The sequence below is a fragment of the Psammomys obesus genome, unplaced genomic scaffold (assembly GCF_907164565.1).
Source record: "Psammomys obesus unplaced genomic scaffold, mPsaObe1.curated_primary_1811, whole genome shotgun sequence".
NCBI lineage: Eukaryota > Metazoa > Chordata > Mammalia > Rodentia > Muridae > Psammomys > Psammomys obesus.
The window spans coordinates 22546033-22559745 of NW_026587216.1; positions in this window are offsets into that span (position 1 = coordinate 22546033).

Here is a 13713-nt window from a genome sequence, read left to right on the forward strand (position 1 = left end):
TATGTTCTCATCCAAGTATCCTTTGGATATCTTCCTACAGAAGAGTTAGGCCAAAACATTATCCAAATTATCAGTTTTAGTATGAACAAATATGGCTAATAGATAATCTTAGGTTGGCTTAACTAGCTGTTCTATTGTTCTAAGCTGAGAGGAAACAGTTACTCATCCAGCATTTAATTTGCTTCATTTTTTTGATTGTGTCACTGTCAACTAAATCATTCAGTCTTTGACATTTTTCATCTGCAAAATATAAAATAGTTATAATGTTTGTTTACTAGGGGAGCAGTGAAGATAGAAGGGTGCCCTTGCATTGTAATAATGCACAGGTGCCTTTGTGCATTATTTAGAAAGTTACCTGGAATGTAGCATATCCTCACTTGACTTTTTTAATTTTAAATGTATTTTTATTAATTACATTTATTCACTTTGTATCTCAGCTGTAGCCCCGTCCCTCTTCCCCTCCCAAACCCACCCTCCCTCCCTTTTCTTCTCCTATGCCCCTCCCACAGTCCAATGATAGGGGAGGTCCTCCGTCCCTTCCATCTGACCATAGCCTATCAGGTCTCATCAGGACTGGCTTCATCGACATCCTCTGTGGCCTGGTAAGGCTGCTACCAACTCAGGGAGAGTGATCAAAGAGCCAGCCACTGAGTTTATGTCAGAGACAGTCCCTGATCTCATTACTGGGGAATCCTCTTGGACACTGAACTGTCATGGCAGCTCTCTTGACTTTTAATGCCTGTGAATATTACCAGTTACGGGCACTGTTTTGAAGTTTGTGATGAATTTCAACTGCATGGCTGCATGAAGTCTAAAGGAAATCTCTATACTCATTTACTTAAGGTATTTTAAAAAACTGAAAATAATGGTTTGTACTATGAGCTCTACATTAAACAGGTACTAGTAATTAGTATGTCATTAATGACTGTAATATTTGAACTTTGTTACTTATAATGATGAGCACTTATAATTGTAACTCCTCGATAATATACTTGTAAAAATCTATCTTCACTATATCCCCAGAGTATATTTTATTACTACAAATGATTCATTGAAAATTTTTTTAAAATGGAAAATAAAATAAATATGCTTTATTGAAACTCAACTTAGCAAATTGTTTCCTCTTTACAATAGTTCAAAATGGTTTACTATTCAATCTATGGAAATTATGACTGTGTTTGGGCCTAGGGGTCTTTTCTGAGACTAATACTCCAACCAAGGAACATTCATGGAGATAACCTGGACCCCTGCACAGAGGTAGCCCTCAACAGCTCAGTCTCCAAATGGGCTCCCTAATAAGAGGAGCAGAGCCTGTCCATGACATGAACTCAGTGGCCAACTCTTTGATCACCTCCCCTGAAGGGGGGAGCAGCTTGACTAGGCCACAGAGAAAGACTATGAAAGACAGTCCTGAGGAGACCTGATAGCCTAGGGTCAAATGGAAGGGGAGGAGGTCCTCCACTATCAGTGGACTGGGGAAGGAATGGGAGGAGATAAGCAAGCGTGGGATTGGGAGGGGATGAGGGAAAGACTACAGCTGGGTAACAGCGTGATAAATGTAATAAATAAAAAGTATATTAAAAAGAGTGTGTGTTATAAAACAGAAACTGGAAATACAATCACATGATCCCAAGTGATTGCTGATAGTACCAGGTTCTCAATTGTAAAATGTCTCATGAGCACAATAATTAAAACCTTACACACTGATCTAAATGTGCTCTCTTATTACCTTTGCAAAAGCAACTGCAGAATTAGTAGAGCAGAACTTATGTTAATACATACTTATTTTAAAAGTTTAGAAAGAAAGAAATTCCTGGCTTGCACATGTTATTACATTATCATACCCAATAACGGGCATATCTAATTAAAGTAAGTTAAGTAGGAGAAAGAGAATTCATAAACAGGCCTATTCCACTGATCCCAGACCACTGGCTTTCCCATTCATATTGTTCTAACTGCTAAAGTGTCTAAATATAAAGAATTATATCTGTAATTACTGAACACACATAAAACATAAATAGCTGAGTCTGGGAGGAAAATGTGCTGAAATTCCAAATTCAAAGGAATTTCAAATAATAACAGCTTGGGCCAGTATGCTGTCACTTCATATAGGCAACAATGATTCCCACTGTATTTTGGATTGACATAATTTATTAAAACCTTTCAACATATACAGAATAAAATTATGATAAGCCCAAAATCTAACACAGAAGGCAGAACATGAAACATTTATGTCATAACTTACCTTAGAGAGTTAGGGAAAAAAAAAGACCTAAGAAAAATGAGAAAAGTTCAAAAAAGTCATTTCAACATCCCACTAGAGTTAAAGATCATTTTCCAGCTTTCCCATTCAGATGTTTTTATAATTGCAAGGATCCTGCAGAGCTGTGCATTTCCCAAGGTCTCTAGCGGCTGTCCTCAGAAGGTGGTGACTGCCTCTGACTGACTGCTTGCTTGCTTTTATTTTCATTTCCTGTAAGAGAGTGAGATTGCTGTTTGGGGACAGTTAAATCTACTTCAACCATAAGAATCATTTGTCCCATGTGGAGGCAGCTTGAAGAAATAGTTTTTCATTTCTTCTCATCCACCCTGGTTTTACAATTGTGATGCTTAGAATGATGGGGTTCATTTGGTTTCCCCTCTGTGTCATACTGTTTCTGTCTGAGCACCCAAATCAAAATTTAAAGCACTGTTGTTCTGATATCATTTTGGGAGAGCCTGTTTATCTGTAGAATGGGTTTACCTCTTAGTTGTCTGTTCTTTCATTATGTGTTTGCTTTTAAGTATTGTACTGTAGCTTGCAGGATGGAGAAAGGGTAAGAAATGGCCTCACGTAACAAAATCATTTTGTTTTTATTTCCTTAGCAAGATAAAATAAAGTTAAAAATTAGGAAAAGTGATTTCTTTGTTTCTCTTGCTGATTTTCTTTTTTTATTTCTGAGGTTAGCATACGAAATAATGGGTTTCATTATGGCTTTTTTTTTTTTGCACAAATGCAAAAAAATCATTATGCTCTGTTCTTGTTCATCCCTCTTGGGATCAATTTCTTGATAACAGTTTCATAGTTTTCTCACTGCTGAAGAAATGTTTCTTTATTTAATGGCTTCAATATTGGATACAAATTAGTTCTGAGCAATGCGTGTGGAACAAAAATATGCATTACAGGCAATGCTGTGAGTTTTGATTTAGTATTATCAGCGAAACAAAAGAAAACACTCACCAAAAAGAACTAATGAATGTAGAGATTCAAATTTACCAAGAGAGAAAGCATGGAGAGAAGGAGTGGCTACAGTAATTTTTTCTTATTATAATTGGAATTTAAATGGTTGTCAAAGATACAAATGCATATGAATGAGAAGCTTAGGACTACAAACTAGATGTTTTCCTATTGGAAGATTGGATTTATCTTTAAGTTTGAAAAAAAAGTTCCTAGTAAAGGGTGCCATTTAAGACAAAATTTCAAAGATAAGTGGCTATTTTCCAGTAAGAAACTACTAGCGAACAGTGTTTAAAAATCCAGGTAAGACTATACCCTCTCCAAGGGCCTGAAGATTTAAAAAACATTTTACTGAATAAGAATGTCAGATGGGTTTGTCTTCCTTTGTGTTGGCAAAACCTTTGTTACTATAACTAAAAAATATATTTCCAATCATATTTGAGTGGGCAGTGTATATAATATTAATATGAGGAAGTCAGAGTATTTCGCTTTTTTAATTTACTATGTAACTTTGAAATTTATTGTTTTAAAGTATTTTATTTTTTTAATTTTATTTTTTTCTTATCAGTTACATTTTATTGACTCTGTATCCCAGCCATATCCCGCTCCCTCATTCCCTCCCAATCCCACCCTTCCTCCCTCATCTCCACCGTGCCCCTTTCCAAGTCCACTGATAGGGGGGACCTCCTCCCCATTCATCTGATCCTGTTTGATCAGGTATCTTCAGGACTGGCTGCAAAGCCCTCCTCTGTGGGGGCCTAACAGGACTGCTCCTCCCTTGGGGGGGTGGGGAGGTCAAAGAGCCAGTCATTGAGTTCCTGTTAGAAATAGTCCTTGTTCCCCTCACTATGGGAAACCAATTGGTTACTGAGCTACCACAGGCTACATCTGAGCAGAGGTTCTAGGTTATATCCATACATGGTCCTTGATTCAATGTCAGTCTCAGAAAAGACCCTGTGTCCTGATATATTTGGTCCTTGTGGAGCTCTTATCCTTTCCCCATCAGACTAACTCCCCTTCTTTCATATGATTCCCTGTACTCTGCCAAAGGTTTGGTCATGAGTCTTTGTATCTGCTTTGAAAACACTGCTAGTTAGAGTCTTTCAGATGCCCTCAGTAGACTCCTGTCATACGTTCAATGCACATCCCATCTGTCTTGCTAAACGAGGATTGATCATCTTACCCCATGTCTGCTCTCTTGATTATCTTTTTTAGGTGTATAGATTTCATTATGTTTATCATATCTTATACGTCTATATAAGTGAGTATATATATGTGTTTGTCTTTCTCCTTCTGGGATATTTCACTCAGAATGATCTTTCCTAGATCCCACCATTTGCCTGCAAATTTCATGATTTCCTCCTTTTTGATTGCTGAGTAGTATTCCATTGTGTAAAAATACAACAATTTCTGTACCCATTCCTCCATTGATGGACATCTGGGTTGTTTCCAGGTTCTGGCTATTACAAATAAAGCTGCTATAAACATGGTTGAGCAAGTATCCCTTTTGTGTACTTGAGCAAAATTTGGGTATATACCTAGCAGTGGTATAGCTGGGTCTTGAGAAAGCACTATTCCTAATTGTCTTAGAAAGTGCCAGATAGATTTCCAGAGTGGTTGTACCAGTTTACATTCCCAACAGCAGTGGAGGAGGGTTCCCCTTTCTCCACAACCTCTCCAGCATGTGTTGTCACTTGAGTTTTTCATCTTGGCCATTCTGATGGGTGTAAGGTGAAATCTCAGGGTCGTTTTGATTTGCATTTCCCTGATGGCTAATGAGGTTGAGCATTTCTTTAAGTGTTTCTCTGCCATTCGATATTCCTCTGTCGAGAATTCTCTGTTTAGCTCTGTTCATCATTTTTTAATTGGATTACTTGGTTTGCTGCTTTTCAGCTTCTTTAGTTCTTTGTATATAGTCGATATGAGTCCTCTGTCAGATAAAGGGTTAGTGAAGATTCTTTCCCAATCTGTAGGCAGTAGTTTTGTTTTGATGATGGTGTCTTTTGCTTTACAGAAGCTTTCCAGTTTCATGAGGTCCCATTTATTGATTGTTGCTCTTAGAGCCTGTGCTGTTGGTGTTCTGTTCAGGAAGTTGTCTCCTGTGCCAATGAGTTCTAGGCTGTTCCCCACTTTTTCTTCTAACAGATTTAGAGTATCTGGTTTTATGTTGAGGTCTTGATCCACTTGGACTTTAGTTTTGTGCAGGGTGATAAATATAGATCTATTTTCATTTTTCTGCATGTAGACATCCAGTTGGTCCAGCACCATTTGTTGAAGATGCTGTCTTTTTTTCCATTGAATGGTTTTGGCTTCTTTGTCAAAAATCGAGTATTCATAGGTGTGTGGGTTTATTTCTGGGTCTTCTATGTGGTTCCATTGATCCTCCTTTCTGTTTCTATGCCAATACCATGCAGTTTTTATTACTATTGCTCTGTAGTACAACTTGAGATTGGGGATGGAGATACCTCCAGATGATCTGTTGTTGTACAGGATTGTTTTGGAGATTCTGGGTTTTTTGTTTCTCCATATGAAGCTGAGAATCTTTTTATCAAGGTCTGTAAAGAATTGAGTTGGTATTTTGATGGGAATTGCATTGAATCTGTAGATTGCTTTTGGCAGGATGTCCATTTTCACAATGTTAATCCTACCAATCCATGAGCACGGGAGATCTTTCCATCTTCTGAGATCTTCTTCAATTTCTTTCTTCAGAGACTTGAAGTTTTTCTCAAACAGGTCTTTCATTTGCTTGGTTAGTGTCACCCCAAGGTACTTTATGTTATTAGTGGCTATTGTGAAGGGTGTTGTTTCCCTAATTTCTTTCTCAGCCCTTTTGTCTTTGGTATACAAGAAGGTTTCTGATTTTTTTTGAGTTGATTTTGTCTCCTGCCACTTTGCTGAAGGTGTTTATCAGCTGGAGGAGTTCTCTGGTTGAATCTTTGGGGTCGCTCATGTATACTATCATATCATCTGCAAATAGTGACACTTTGACCTCTTCCATTCCGATTTGTATCCCCTTGATCTCCTTTGTCTTATTGCTCTGGCTAGGACTTCAAGTACTATGTTGAAGAGGTAAGGAGAGAGTGGGCAGCCTTTTCTTGTCCCTGATTTCAGTGGGATTGATTTCAGTTTCTCTCCATTGAGTTTGATGTTGGCTATAGGCTTGCTGTATATTGCCGCTTTAAAGTATTTTAAACACTGTTATATGTGTGTGTGTGTGTGTGTACATATATTATTTACTGCAATTTTTTTTTAAAATGACCTCCCCAATTTAACCAGACCCTATGAACTTCTATACAGTAAGAGGAGTCGGTCATTTAGGACAGAAGCTGTGGAATTTCCCATTGGATTTTATACTTGATATATTTATCTGACACTGTGCTCTGAACTAGCGTCATGGTCTCAGTGTTTAAGCACACTGACTACTTTTCCAAACTACCCAGATTCAACTGTCAGCAACTACATGGCAGCTCACAGCCATGTTTCTTCGGTTTCTGGGGATCTGAATCCATCCCTCACATCTCCAGATCTGCATTCTCATAGTGCACACACATGATTACACACACATGATTACAGGCAAATATTCACACACATCTACTGTCATATGGAACATGAGGAGATGGTCCCCCTAGCCTAGATGCTGCCCTGTCTTACTGCTCATTCTGCTTTCCCCCACTATCCTCTTTCACAGCCTAGGGTAATCACCATTCTATTTCCTACTCTCTGTAGATGAACTTTATTCACTTCAACATATACACGAGAAGAGATAGTGTTAATATCTCTGTTCTTTACCTACTTCATTTTCATTTGAAAAATTGTGAAAACATTCTGCATTTTACTTTAGGAAATGATTTATACCAAACATATTTTGTTTAGTCAAAAGTTGACATGAACATTCTTCATGTCAGGAGCATGAGCCTGTGGACTTGGCCTACAGAAAAGATGTTGAAGAGTTGAATGAAGAATGGACATCAAGGAAGTTGGGAGAAGAGATAAAATATAGGAAGGGAGAGTTGATGACAAATATGAGTTTCAGTCCAATAAATGAATCAGAATAAGAGCATTGTTTACGCTTATGAAACACAAGGGATTTTAAGGGAAAATCCCTTCATTTTTTTAACTTGGGCATTGTGTAATCTAACAAAAGTTACCAAGAGAATTAGAATATAGAAACCAAGTGGCACAAAATCCTTAGTCATCACAGAAATGGAAATCAAAATGACCCCGAAATTTCACCTTACACCCATCAGAATGGCTAAGATCAAAATCTCAAGTGACAATACATGCTAGAAAGGATGTGGAGAAAGGAGAACACTCCTACATTGCTGGTAGGAGTGTAAACTTGTACAACCACTCTGGAAATCAATCTGGCGCTTTCTCAGAAAATTAGGAACAGTGCTTCCTCAAGATGCACCTATACCAATCCTAAGCATATATCCAAAATATGCTCAACTATACAATAAGGGTATTTGCTCAACCATGTTTGTTGAAGTTCTATTTGTAATAGCCAGAACCTCGACACAACCCAGATGCTCATCAATGAAGGAATGAATACAGAAATTGTGGTACATTTACACAATGGAACACTACTCAGCAATTAAAAACAAGGAAATCATGAAATTTGCAGGCTAATGGTGGGGACTAGGAAAAAAAATCATCCTGACTGAAGTATCCCAGAGCAGAAAGATACACATGAGATATACTCACTTATAAGTAGATATTAGACATATAATATGGGATAAATACATGAAAATCTGTACACTCAAAGAAGCTAAACAAGAAGGAGAACCTTGGGTAAGATGATCAATCCTCATTCAGAAAGGCAAACAAGATGGACATTCGAAGGGAAAAATAGGAAACAAACAGGAGCCTACCACAGAGGACCTCTGAAAGACTCTACCCAACAGGGTATCAAAGCAGATGCTGGGACTCCTAGTAAAACTTTGGGCAAAGTGCAAGGAATCTTATGAAAGAAGCTGGAGACAAAGAACTGGAAGGGACAGGAGCTCCACAAGAAGAGCAAGGAAAGTAAAATATCTGAGCACAGTGGTCTTTTCTGAGAGTGATACTGCAACCAAAGACCATGCACAGAAATAGAACCCCTAGAGCCCTTGCACTATGTAGCCCATGGCAGTTCAGTGTCCAAGTGGGTTCACTAGTAATTGGAACAGGGACTGTTGCTGGCATGGACTCAGTGGCTGGTTCTTCGATCACCTCCCCATGAGAAGGGAGCAGCCTTACCAAGCCACAGAGGAAGAAAATGCAGCCAGTCCTGAAGAGACTTGATAGGCTAGGGTCAGATGGAAGGGCAGGAGAACCTCCCCCTTCAGTGGACTGGGGGAGGGGCAAGGGAGGAAAAGAAAGAAGGAGGGTATGATTGGGAGGGGATGAGAGAGGGAGCTACAGCTGGGATAAAAAATGAATAAATTGTAATTAATAAAAATAGGAATATCGAATGGCAGAGAAGCACTTAAAGAAATGCTCAACCTCATTAGCCATTAGGGAAATGCAAATCAAAACAACCCTGAGATTTCACCTTACACCCATCAGAATGGCCAAGATGAAAATCTCAAGGGACAACACATGCTGGAGAGGTTGTGGAGAAAGGGGAACGCTTCTCCACTGCTGGTGGGAATGTAAACTGGTACAACCACTCTGGAAATCAATCTGGCGCTTTCTCAGACAACTAGGAATAGCGCTTCCTCAAGATCCAGCCATACCACTCCTAGGCATATACCCAAAAGAGGCGCAAGTACACAACAAGGACATTTGTTCAACCATGTTTGTAGCAGCTTTATTTGTAATAGCCAGAAGCTGGAAACAACCCAGATGCCCCTCAACTGAAGAATGGATGCAGAAACTGTGGTACATCTATACAATGGAGTATTACTCAGCAATGAAAAATAAGGAAATCATGAAATTTGCAGGTAAATGGTGGGACCTGGAAAGGATCATCCTGAGTGAGTTGACCCAGAAGCAAAAAGACACTCACGGTATATACTCACTCATATAAACATACAATATAGAATAAACCCACTAAAAGCTGTACATCTAAACAAACTAAGCAAAAGAGAGGACCCTAACTAAAATGTTCAATCCCCATCCTGAAAGGCAAAGAGGATGGACATCAGAAGAAAACGAAAATAGGAAACAACCTCGGAACCCGCTACAGAGGGCCTCTGAAAGCCAGAAGAAAACAGGAAACCACCTTGAAACCTGCCACAGAGGGCCTCTGAAAGCTTCTGCAGTATAGACTGTCAAAGCAGATGCTGAGCCTGATGGCCAACTGATGGGCAGAGTGAATGGAATTTTATGTAAGAAGTGGGAAATAGTAAGAGCTGGAGGGAACGGGAACTCCACAAGCAGAGCAACAGAACAAGATAATTTGAACACAGGGAACTTCCCAGAGACTCCTACTCCAACCAAGGACTATTTGTGGAGATGACCTGGAACCCCTGCACAGGTGTAGCCCATGGCAGTTCAGTGTCCAAGTGGGTTACATAGTAATGGGAAGAGGGACTGCCTCTGACATAATCTGATTGGCCTGCTCTTTGATCACTTCCCCCTGGGGGGGAGCAGTCTTACCAGGCCACAGTAGAGGACAATGCAGCCACTTTTGATGAGAACTGATAGACTAAGATCAGAAAGAAGGAGAGGAGGACCTTCCCTATCAGTGGACTTGGGGAGTGGCATGCATGCAGAAAGGGGAGGGAGGGTGGGATTGGCAGGGGAGGAGGGAGGGGCTTATGGGGGGATACAAAATGAATAAAGTGTAATTAATAAAAAATAAATAAAAGATTTAAATAAAAAAATATACAAGAAAAAAAATAAAATAAAATAAATTAATTAAAAAAAGGAAACCAAGTCTTTTGACAACAAATTTGGGAGTTGTGTATTCATACAAAAATCATTAGGCAGTAAGCATGAAAAACAAAACAAACCAGGTATCAAGGCACATACTTGTCAGTGCAACTACTCAGGAGGCTAGGAGAAAAAGGTTACAATGTTGAGACCTGAGGTCATTTTATTTCAACCAATGGGCCATGGGGGAAAAAAAATGAAGATTTTCCCTAGACTACAATGACATTGGATTCTATTAGCATGTTAAGTGCCTTTCATGTCCTTGCATGGAGAATGGATGACAGACTACCTGTAGGCAAGAATCTCAGGAAGAAATTTGTCTCAGGAGTCTCTACAGAAAAAGAGGAATCTGGAATGACTCATGAGTTGGCTATGCATTGGCTTTGTGTTGCTGTGATTTAAGCTGTCTTTCTCCAGTCATTTACTGGCAAGCCCATTTCCTTGTGCTTTAGAATAGATGGAAGTAAAGAAATAGAAATGATGTCATTGAGTTTGGGTTTGAGGGCATAGCACATTTGTAAATGTCTGTGTCAGGGGAAGCAACAAACAGGAAACTTCATATCCAGGACTGAGTTTCCAGAGACACCTGAACGAAGGAGCATGGTGAACTATGTCTACACAGGTACACCAAAGAACGGAACAAGATCTTTAAAAGTGCCATAATTACAGAGGTCATTCTCCATTTCAACCTTTCTTCTAAATACAATTTAATAAATGTTTTATATACATATATATATGTGTGTGTGTGTGTGTAAAAATGTCTACATATACACACATGTATACATGTATGATGTAGATACGTATGATATATGTGTATTATTATGTATATGTATATGAAGTATATGAATATGACTGCCTACATGTATTTGTGATCATCTTTAATATTTTGTTTCTGTAAAATTACTATGTGCTAAAAACTAACTACAATGTAATTAATATTGCATTGCTATCATTTTCTGAGTTATTCATTTTTGAAATTTTTGTTCATTTTAAGCTTATAATTGCACTAATTAATTTCTAGGTCTCATTAACCTAGCTTCTGAAATGTATTTTATGTTCTTCCATGCTTTCTACTCTTGCTACTCTTTACTGTTTCTACTCATTACCCAAATCTCTCAACTTGCCTTTTTCCCATTTTCTTTCTTGATCTATCTCTATCCATCACATTCCAATACACTTTAAGAGTCACAAAATATTACCTTTCCAAAACAGAGATAGAATCATATTATATACTAATTGAATTTCTGAAATATAGAATTTATCTTTACTGAAAATCTCAAATCCTCTTAGCCTCAATTGTGTATCTACATGTGTTGTTCAGTTCCTCCCGTTAGGAATTACAGAGTCCAGACCACACTCACTGTTGAAGCCCTTAAAATAAACTCTCTTGTCTTTGTGCTTTCTCACTTGACTAATTATTACCCATGTTTCAATCCCTGGATTCAATGTGAGTTCAACTGGAATCTTTGTCATCGATTTAAGTAAAATGAATTCTTCCTTTGGCTTCATCATACATGTATTAAGCAAGTCTAGTTTGACATCAAATGAAGCACTATGTATGTCAATCATCATGGCTAATACTCTCCTTTAATTATTCTAATTAAGAATTTAGCCATAATTCTGGCAGAACTATTACACAAATTTGGAATCCAGATAGGTGTTCCTGGTTAAGTAAATGAAAACTTGCCATCAAGGAAGAGAAGGTATCTGATACCCAACTTATTGTCTTCTATAGGTAGGAAAATAGACCCAGATTGCTTCTGTCCGTTGTAGAGACTCAAGGCACAAAGAGAAAATCCCCAGTAATTGGAAAATTCTTTCTGATTCCTTATTCTAATCCCCTGACCTTAATGTTTATCCAATAAATCTCTTACCCTTCTTCTTACTAGTCTCCCAAAGGACTTTTTGAATTCTTTTGCCCTCAGTTCATCCATATTAACCTGGCACACATCTGCTAAGCCATGTAGTGTTTTCTTAGAAGAAAAATGCCCACATTTACCTAGAAAAATGGCATTTGTTTCTTAACAGTTTCTTGGTGATCCTAATACTTACCTACAACTAAAATCCTCAAAGATTCTAAATTGAACACAGTTTCTGAACACAAGTGAAATAAATAGTAAGATACACATGAAAGGAAAACATCTAAGGTTTTCTTTATTTTTCATTCAAAAATCAATTTTATCTCATATGTATTTAAAGGACTCATTTTTAGTGAGGGAAGAAATTTCAAGTGTTATTTATCTGAAATCTGTCACATATTATGTATGTGCATTCATGCACACTCTTTTATTAATCATCACAGTACACTATTATGTTATTAGTGATGAAATTGAGACTCAGATAAATAGTTTTTACAGCATCATAGAGCCAGTACTTAAGTCTACATTGGTGTCATCTTTGCAACTCTGATACAGGAAAAAGGCAGAGAAACTCTTAGCTCTTAAACATTATAAATATAGTGAAGGAAGTTGATAAGTAAGCATGGAAAGGATCAGGACCCAGATAAACAACTCAGACAGAGATATGTCAAGATATATCCATGCTAAAGTTTGAGGGCAGTGAATTAAATCAGACAGAACCGTACATACAGAGCCCCAATAGACTCTAAGTCCAGAGAGAGAGTATAAATTAATTGATCCAGAAAAATACAGCACATTTGGGAATCCAGAATTTGTCTAAGAGACAGAAAAATTAAAAATAAAATAAAGTTTCACAAACATTTCTATTGTCCAGGACCTTCTCTCTTCCAGTTTTCTGACAATGCCTACTATTGGTCTCTACTGGGAAACCACTTGTTGATGAAATATGGGGAATGTAAGAATTCTTTTAATCAAGAAAAAAAAGAAAAAAAAGGAAATTAACATTGGAGCAAACAAACAAACAAATCTCAGTAGGATTCATTATGATATATAGAATAAGAGAGAGAGCATATATATGCCTTGAATAATCAACAGGTCTGTGGTCTTTTGCTTATATAAGAATAGCAGGCTGGAGAAGAAAAATAATGCATCAGCCTGAGGATATGTGAGCTAGGCTAAGTTGTTAACATTTCTTTTAATGGGAGGACAACTTAGAAGAGTGACAAGAAGCAAGAATCTATTTCAGAAATAAGCTGGAACTGCATAGAGTGTTACTGAGTACAGTACAAACCCTTGTCACTACAATGGTTTTAGGTAAAAATGATAATAAAAATTTGACAGAAAGAAGCTAACAGCCATTATTCATCTACTTTGTTCCAGCAAGTGTTCTCTGTAATTTATACATAAACATTATCTCATTTATTCTTATGACACTTCCCTAAGGTAAACACCACTATCTGCGTATCTAAACAAATGGAGAACCAAGGGATTTAAATGAGAGTCCCACAGAAATATAATGAGTAAACAACAGAGTCTAAACTAAACTGATTTTAAAAATGTATTTGTGAGTACAATGCTTGGGCCCATGTCAGAAAGGTTTTCCTACAGGCAATATCACAGTCTACTAAGAACTAGGGAGGAAAGAGAAGCCAAAAGACACAACACTCACAAAACAAAGACCAGAGCTCATGACCTAGAATTACAATATTTTCAATCCCAGATGCCTAGACACCAGTATAAAACCACAGTAACAGACAGGGCAATATGTCTCCAAATAGG